At 44.2% G+C, this 8763-nt stretch overlaps 1 protein-coding gene across 1 annotated transcript in view; it reads left to right on the top strand.

The window, feature by feature from the left end:
* Positions 1-4922: 4922 nt before the first annotated feature.
* The window catches only part of LOC144730876 (adhesion G protein-coupled receptor B3-like), a 196335-nt gene continuing 192494 nt past the window's right edge, over positions 4923-8763 (top strand). The window contains exon 1 of the mRNA XM_078611678.1: positions 4923-5011. The gene's annotated coding sequence lies outside the window, so the exon portion shown is untranslated. The remainder of the gene's footprint in view (positions 5012-8763) is intronic.

The following is an 8763-nucleotide window of genomic DNA, read 5'->3' as shown; positions in this document are numbered from 1 at the left end:
TTTGCACGGTCGTAAGCAAGCACGCAAGCACGCAAGCAAGCAAGCAAGTGAACTTAATATAAAGGATTTAAAAATAGTGCTTATTGAGATAACATAACACCTGCTCGTTCTTTATTTACCTCTATACGCACCAGTTGTGGGTGCACACTCCACTTCACGCATGACACCGCGCGTGGTACACCTTAATCCCTACTAGCTACCCCTACTCTCTCCTACACCACCCACACCTGCTCAGGACAAAAGCATTACCCCGTGCGTTCCCACGCGCCGGCTTTTATTCCCCCAGCTAGACCCCGCCCACCTTTCAGGACCTCAGTTTCAGTTTATTTTATTAGGTATAACCCTGTGAGCAATGCGGCTCTTGATTCAGGTGCAACCGCAACAAAACAAAAACATGAACAAGACACATCTTAAAGTGACTACACGCAACAGAAAAATCCTGGAAAAAACAGCAAAGTCTTCCAGAAAAAAACACCGTGTTTCAACGCTGTGTGCAAAAAATCCCAAAGGGATGCAAGTCAAACAATAACAACCATAAGACAATGTAGATTAAAGTTATCAGGCTAACTCTGTACTACAAAAAACAAACATGGCTAAACCAAAACTTTAAAAAATCACCAAAATAAAGCTATAAAAACAATGTAACAGTGATCATAGGAACTGTAATTGAAATTTAACAATAACCGATATATATATAACATGTACGACCAAACTTTGCAGCCATAGTTGGCTGCATGAGTCACTTCATAACAGCTGGAATATCATTAGCAGAATATAAAATTTCCAATACATCTTTAATGATCAGCACATTATAATCAAAACTCAAGACCATACTTTGCAGTGGTCATCCGGAATGATACATTTGATTTCAGGCCATTCTGAATAGCAGTTGCAGCTAGGGGTGCACAACTCCTCTAGATCAGTTTTGAGTGAAGATCTCACAGGTAGTGATCCAAGTTGCAGTTTATTGGCAATAGCATTCCAGACCCTGGGGGCATCAATAGCAAGGGCCCTTCCTCCAGTATTTGTACGGCAATAAGGAATGTGAAGCTGGTAAATGAGCAAAGACCTTAGGTCACATTTGTTCTTCGAAACGGTGAGGAGATCCAGCAGGTAGACAGACATCACAACGGCACACAGAGAGAGGACACACATCGGCACAAAGAGAGGGGTTGTCTCTATGACGGTCCCTTAAATATAGAGAGGGGGGGCGAGAACGGAGAGAGGGAGGGGGCAGAGAGAATTAGCATATCAATGAGTGTACGCCAACGTACTGCTGCTGCTGCAAGTAAGATGACAATGTGGAACGCGCACGCAAAATTGAAAACTAGGAGACAGGCACACGAAAATTAAATAACCCAGCAAAATATCGAAATGTGATGTAATACAACACAGAGAGTCGGTTAACACACAATTAACGCATAGCCTGGTTGATTACGTGTTGTTTTCTAGTTAGATTTTTTGTTGCTATTTCTTTTATACCTGATGATGATTGCTTGTGTTGCAATCGAAACGTCGTAATATGTTATTTTAATTTATTATTTTATTTTTAGACGTGACTTAACCGAAAAGAACCAAAGAATAATCCAGCAGGTAGTCTGCTGATTTTGTTTTAAGTACATCGACAGCCAACCCACAGCCCACACACAGACGCCTATCCTCAGCTGCGCGTCCGTCACTCCATTACACACGTGCCTCTCATCAGCTGCGCATGCATTACTACACTGCACATGTATAAATATAATGTCCAGTGGAAGAAATTGAACTGTCAACTCCAGGCAAGCCGGTTCATTAGGGCCCTTGCTACTGGGCAACATTTGTTCCGACCTTATGACCAGCACTGTCTGTGCTCTTTAAGTTGGACAACTGCAGCACAAGAAGAACACAACGATAACATGTACAATAAAAAAAACTCCGACTCTCATATACACTGGCACACTATTCAGGTATTAAATAAAGACATGCATTTATTTTACCGACCGAGCAGCAACATAAATGATTTTCATGCAAAATGTCCCACCATCTACACCCTGGTGTTTGATTAAGAATTCTGTGGGAGCCACGGACAAAATAAATAGATTTTTTTTTGTCAGTACTCTAAATGTGCTCCTGCTCAGTGTTCTTTCTGTCTATTTTGGGTCCCCCCCGTTTGCATCACGTTCTACCAGCAGGTGAAAATGTGCAAATTTTTACTATTCCTAAAATGTCATCTTTTTTTTATTGTTTCAATTTTCTTTGCAGGCGGTAGATGTCTAATTTTTTATTTTGTGTGTGTGTGACCTTGCGTGTGTGTGAAGGCCGTGACGGCCTTCATAGATGCTCGCTAACAGCACTTGCCCCAACTGTCTGTTTATGTTTGGCGTGGGGTAGCGGTTGGAGTGCTATGCTACGAGCCTGGCGAATCGAGTTCAATTCCCACTTGCAGCCAATACCAGTGACGATTATCTGAGCCGGTCCTGGGCCTCCCTAGGTGGACTCAGACTTAAATGAGTACCTGGCGCAATGTGCAAAAGCACCGCTACGGAGACAAATTGAGTGGTGCTGGCCAACCATCCCCTCGTGTGCCATTCCGGCCTTTATAGGGGTTTGCTGACAGCACTCGCCCCAAAAGTCTGTTATGTCTCTACGGGGATCTTTGTTTCTGTATGTCTATGTGTGGTGGGCGGTGATGCAGTGGTAATTCAAATCTGTCGACCTGTATTTGATTCCTGGCCATGATATCATTGAGAGAACTCAAAGCGTTCCTTGGCCTCCCCTAGACTGACAGCCCTAAATGAGAACCTGGAGTTGCTGGTCAATAACTGCAATGGGGAGACAAAGGTGGCTGTGCGTGGTGCTAGCCACACCACTCCTCATGTGTCGTGCTATTTCGAATAGGTGCTCGTTAACAATTTGCCTCAATACAGCTGACAACGCTATGCAGGGGGTGCTTGACTTGTTTGTGTATGTAAGTATTGGAGCAGCGGTTCATGCACTTCGATACAAACAGGCGTGTGTTTTATTACAATACACTACATTAGCGGCAAGTGATTCCTGAACGTAACCGCTAGTCATCTAGGTCCCATCAGCCTAAAAATAGACAACTGTTAATATCTTTGAAAATCAGAACTGAGGATATACCACTGCTGGGCTGAGTGCTGGTCACACCTCCACCCTCATGTGCTGTGTTGGCTTTAATAGGTGCTCACTAACATAACAGTCCTTGCCTCCAGTCTGTTAACTCATTTCCATGATGAAATTGGAACCGTGCTGGCAAAGAGCCAGGCCAGTGATCCTAAGTCCCCATTGGCAGTCTTGCTCTGGCAGCCCGCTCAGTTTAGTTCCATAACTGGGCCCTCTGATGAAAAATAAGAATAGGTTTGACCGTTTCTGGCAATAAACCAGGTGTTCAGATGTTCTAACACCAAATAGATCCCTTTCGCAAGGCACCAAGTCTGCATTCACCACACGTACTTGTGGCAAAACATGCAAACAGACATTCCCTGATAATGTATGCATTTCATTTGAAACTGATTGGCCTTGTCTCACCAGTGTTAAACCAGAGAACGCAAAACGCGAACAGGTTTTCTGGTTTTCTCAGGGTGTGTTAATCGTGAACTACACAAACAAATAGACAAAAACAAATGTTTTGCCCGTATTGAAACGGCTGTACGCCGCATGTACAAGAATACGGGTATGGGTAGACAAGTATGGGAATCCTTTCACGCAATATTCTTGTACTCAGGATGACCATGGAACCAGTCATTATCTCATGGGGCCAGCGTGAAAACAAGATCCATGCTGTGACGTTACTTGCTAAGTTGAACTTTTCGGCAGCGTTTGTATAAAACATGCACGTCCAAAGATAATTACACATGCGATAAATATTTAATCGACACAGTTTACTGTGTTAAAGTTTTTGTGGAAATCCGATACAATCTGATGGACTATAACATTGTTACGTGGTGTGATGGACTGAAGTCTATATTAATCATAATGCTCCACTATTTTATTAGATAGCTTGCTAACCATTTGTTTGACCAGGTGCTAACTCAAGAGGCCTTGATATGAGTCTCGTTTTCACGGGTGACCTGGGTCACAAATGTTACAAATTAAAAACAATTAAAGCAGAGGAAGGCACTAAAGTATGGGACATGCCGAGCATACGGAGCCATACACAGAGCCAGAGGGCGCCGTGTTGGCAAGATGATAACTGCCTCGCCTGGTATACAGGATGTCGTGTCTTAGATCCCAACCCTTGATGCCTTCTGTGTGTTCTCCCCTTGGTCGCGTGGATTTTTCTCTGGGTCCTCTGCTTTTTGCTTCCCACATTTAAAATCGACGTGCGTTCAGAGTATTTTGGCGGCTATAAATTTCCACTTGGTTGAGTCATCATTTGTGATGGCCAGGTCGCTTCTGAAGAAGAGCAATATAACTCAGTGGGCCTTACCTGGTAATATAAAAACAGCTAAATATTGCTCCGTATGAGGACGTGAACCTGAGCTGTGCTGCTGTTGCCTGTGCTGTTTCTGGGTTTCCAGTGGTCAGGTTGCACGTGGTGGGGTAAAGTGTGGGTACCCCTACCTCCTTCCAAAACGTTCGTCCCCAGCGTGGAAGAGTCGGACCAAGATATCTCGTCGGCTCCCTCTAATCCTAACACCAGCCCTTCAGCAATAATCAACGAAGTAATTGGAGGGCTCCACCATTACAGGATGTTTGTGTGTGATCGTGATTTTTACGTTATAATAACGTTTTTATAACGTTATGTACGTGTGGCCGTCGTAACGTTATTTGTGTTGAAATAGCAATGTTTGATTGTTCTGTCCCACGGCAGGTGTGGGGGTGTGTGTACACAGGAATTTCCTGTTTGGATGTTGAGTTTGGTCACGTGACCAGGAAGTTACAATTTGACATCCTCTGAGCCATGCGGCAAGGTATCAGCCATTACACAGAGTACAAAATGGAGGCACAACTAGCGTCTCAGTGAAGACAGGTGCATCTGTTAATTGTGGGACTTTAAGAAGCATTGTCTGTAAGTTCGTTTATGTGCTTATAATACTGGGAATGCTGTTATGTTAGAACGGCCGTTATAATGCTGTAAATGCGTTTATAATGCTGTTAAATTGTTATGATAAATATGAGGCCTAGTTAACAACGAAGCATGCCACTTACCTTATTGTGAATATTACTTGTAATTGAATAAGTCGAGTCAGACTTGTACCCATGTAACTTTATTGCGATCTTGAGAGCAAGGATGACGAAATCCACAGTTCAGTGTTATGTGCAGTGCTGTACATTTAGGCTGCAGTATGGTGATTACACTATGTGCCCTTATTTAACACAGTAGCTTATTCTATTGTATAGCTATTCAGTACTAATGTAGGTGCCTGGTCCATCCAGGATCCATTGTTGAGTTTCATGTTATCTAAGACAAAGTTATGCTGCTGTAGTGTTCATTCATTGTATTGATATTTCCAAGTATTAACAGATGCTGTATTTGTGCTGTGTTTTTCCATCAGTTTTACCTCGTTCAATCCATAAAATACGTTTGGAGTCGGGTGTTCACCCTGGCTCTGAAGGTTTATTGAATGCGAGGTTATCTACTCAGATAGTGTTGCAACGCAGCACACAGCGAGGCGAGACATTTATTTTCACGTTTATGAGCACGTTTCCAGTTAAGTATTTTAATTGTTTGATTAGTTGTGCAAGTACATGGATATGCAGTATATGTAATACATTTAATTTAATCTGGACTTTAACATTGTGAAAACCATATAATACATATTTTTTGCTCGACATAAGTGCCAAATTGGTATAAATCCCCCTCGTTAAAACGAAAGTGGCTGCATTTTTCTTATTACAGTGCTTGTCATATAAAATTTGAAGTGTTAAGATATTATTTTTTATTCTACTACCATATATGACGGGTTTTTTTATTCACAGCATTTAAGGCGACTGGCTATATGTGTATGTGGTTTTAAACTTAATATCACGAGTCCGCCTTTGTAGACCACAAAGTGGGCAAAGCAATCAAATGATTACGGAGCCTTTCCAACCATATAAGAAACCTCTCCGCGTCATGTCAAAAACACGAACCTTTTCATTCTTTGCATTTACAATGGGTTAAAATTATTGTTGTTGTTGGGTTTTTTTGGCATCTGAATGAGAATTGGGACAAGACACGCCATTAGTGGAGACCGATGAGAGAAATGACCGGTGTGGCGACGGAGGTGGTAAAGCGTGCGCACCTCGCACGAGCAAAGGGCGCAAATCCCTCCTTGCTCCAAGAGTTCTCCACTTCCCTCCTCCCCTCGGGCACTTGCCTCTTTGTTGTTTTACCGCGTGCGCTTTTTGCCGAAGGAATAAAAAAAAATGTTGTTCCCAGGCACACGTTTGGTAATGTTCACGCTCACTTCGCACGCACGCGCGCGCGCCAGCGAGCGAGCGAAAACGCGCGAGCACAATTTAAAATAAGAGCACGAGCGGTCTTGGACAAAAGAGAGCCGCTTGCAACTGATGTCTTTTGTAAAATTAATATTAGCACAGGCTTGCTCACAGGGCCTCTCCCCCTTGCCTTCGTTTTTGTGTTCACGTTTTACGGATCAAACGAGTGTCGCGATGTCCCCGTTCACTCGGGTTTTCACCGTAGGCTAATCGCTTATTTTATTTTTTTAGTGCGGGGTGTGGGGAAACTACCGCGTATGTCGCGAGTGTTGTTCCTTGGTGCTGGTAGGTAAACACACGGACTGTCCACTGTGGCGAGTGCCAATGAGCACGCAACTCCAACCATTAGTTGGGGGGAGGTGGTGGTGGTGGGAGGGGGAGCATGGAGAAAATGTGAGGTTTGCATTGAAACGTGACTGCTTCAAGGGGCCGTGCTTTCTAGCCGTAATGGTGAGCAAGGGCAACAACAACAAGACAATGTGTGAGCGAGAGGGGCAGCCTGACGGGCAGTACAGATACGGCATTGATGCAATTGCCTCCGACTCCCCCCCCCCCAAAGACCGATTGTAATTGATCATATCAACCACATTGTGTAGTAGATAGATTTTTCAAAGCGGCGTTTAGAGGAGTAATTGTTGCCGTCTTGCATGAGGATTCATTAATGAGCATGCAACGCGATTCGTGAGCAGGAAGCCGCTCGCCCATGCCATTTTTACACGGCTGCGTGAGTGATTTTGCGTACCGTATTTATTAACATTTTTTTTTTATTCAGAAAGGCACTCAATTTGGCAAGGGCCTCTTTTTAGCGGTGCCTGTGCCAACTGAGATAGAGCCACGGCCCACGTCTGTTAGTCAGCATTCGGGAAGTGAGTGTTGGTGGATCATTGCAAATGTGTTCACCTCCTAAAGCCACTGGGGCTGTGACATGGCCAGCAGATAACAGTGCAAAAAGCGTTAATTGTTGAATCCATATGAGTGGAGCTTGGCCTGTTATCCCCTTGTGTGCATGGGTATTATTTGGTTCCTCCGGTTTCCTCCCTACATGCAAAAAGCTCATAATTGTGCATTGGCCGAACATCCTCTAATGGAGGAGCCTTCCTTGAAAAGGCTCCGGGGGCCTCGGTGAGGCTTTTCCACAAAAGAACCACGGTTACCGTCGCTTGAGCACGGCGGTTATGAATATAAAGATTGCTCCCGGTTTGTGTTGCAGCTGCTGGGGCGCCGGTTTACAGCAAACTCGAGGTTCCCATAGTCGAGCGTTCTCTTCCGCTTCTTCTCTAACGGGCCCTGTCGGTGGCAACGCTTTTGACTTTCAGTCAGGCTCCCAAGGATGACACGCAAAACCAGTGTGACAACGCTGGTGATCTATTTCCCCGGTTATGTTTTTTTTTCCCAGAGATCTCGCGTGCAAAAGGCGTATCTCAATGTGCTTTTGCCTGGATGTGAACAAAGCCAGCGAAAGAATCGCCCCCGAATGCATCTCATCTCGACACGTCCGCAGATTAGGATGTGGGGATTGGAACGTGGATGGGAGGACTCCCTGGACGACACCAGGGTTTTTCAGACGCGTTCGGCAAAGTGGCCAATGCATGTATGGTGGAATTCTTTTGCACCGTACGTAGCCAACTCTGCTAATCGGAGGTGCCGAGGGAAGGGGAAAAAAACTCAACAGCACAGAAATTATGATATTCCATCTGTGCGGGGCTTTGAGACTTACTTTCTCTGGGTACTCTAGTGTACGAAAGAAGTTCAACATGCATAGTACATACATCGTGTCATTCCACATGCCTATCACTCGTACGCAAGTATTCACCATGCATCCAAATGCAGGACCCTCCTGGTGATATCTTGAGACTGTGAGGCTTTCCGAAGTAAATAAAGAATGTTGTTGTTATGACAACTATTTTACTGTACCACAGTACCATGACTGCTGGATCCCCTCGCTTTATGCAGTAGTAGTGAAATGCGTTCCAAAAAAAGCACAAAGCCTGCAGAGTCGCGCACCCAGTACACACACAATGCTGTCCCACGTCCGATAGCCACATATGCACCGCATAAAGCGAGTTTTGGGTAGATATAGGTTAGTTTCATACATGTGAAATCGCACAAACCGAACCCACATTAAAGCGAGGAAACCTGCATTCTTATGTATTTAAAGCACGTGCAATCAGTTCAGTACTGTACTCGAATAAAGAAAACAGAGATTTAAATATTGCAACTGTTGAGTTTATCATCCAAGTGCATAGAAAACATCATTTTGTTGTAGAATACCTTGATTGGGAATTAATCCTCCGTTGCTAATGCACGTCTTTGTAATATACGTTCGCACGCAGGTCGAGA

The sequence above is a fragment of the Lampetra planeri genome, chromosome 2 (assembly GCF_965212315.1).
Source record: "Lampetra planeri chromosome 2, kcLamPlan1.2.h2, whole genome shotgun sequence".
Lineage (NCBI taxonomy): Eukaryota > Metazoa > Chordata > Hyperoartia > Petromyzontiformes > Petromyzontidae > Lampetra > Lampetra planeri.
Note: the sequence above shows the minus strand (reverse complement) of the source record. Positions and strands in the feature narration are given on the sequence as shown.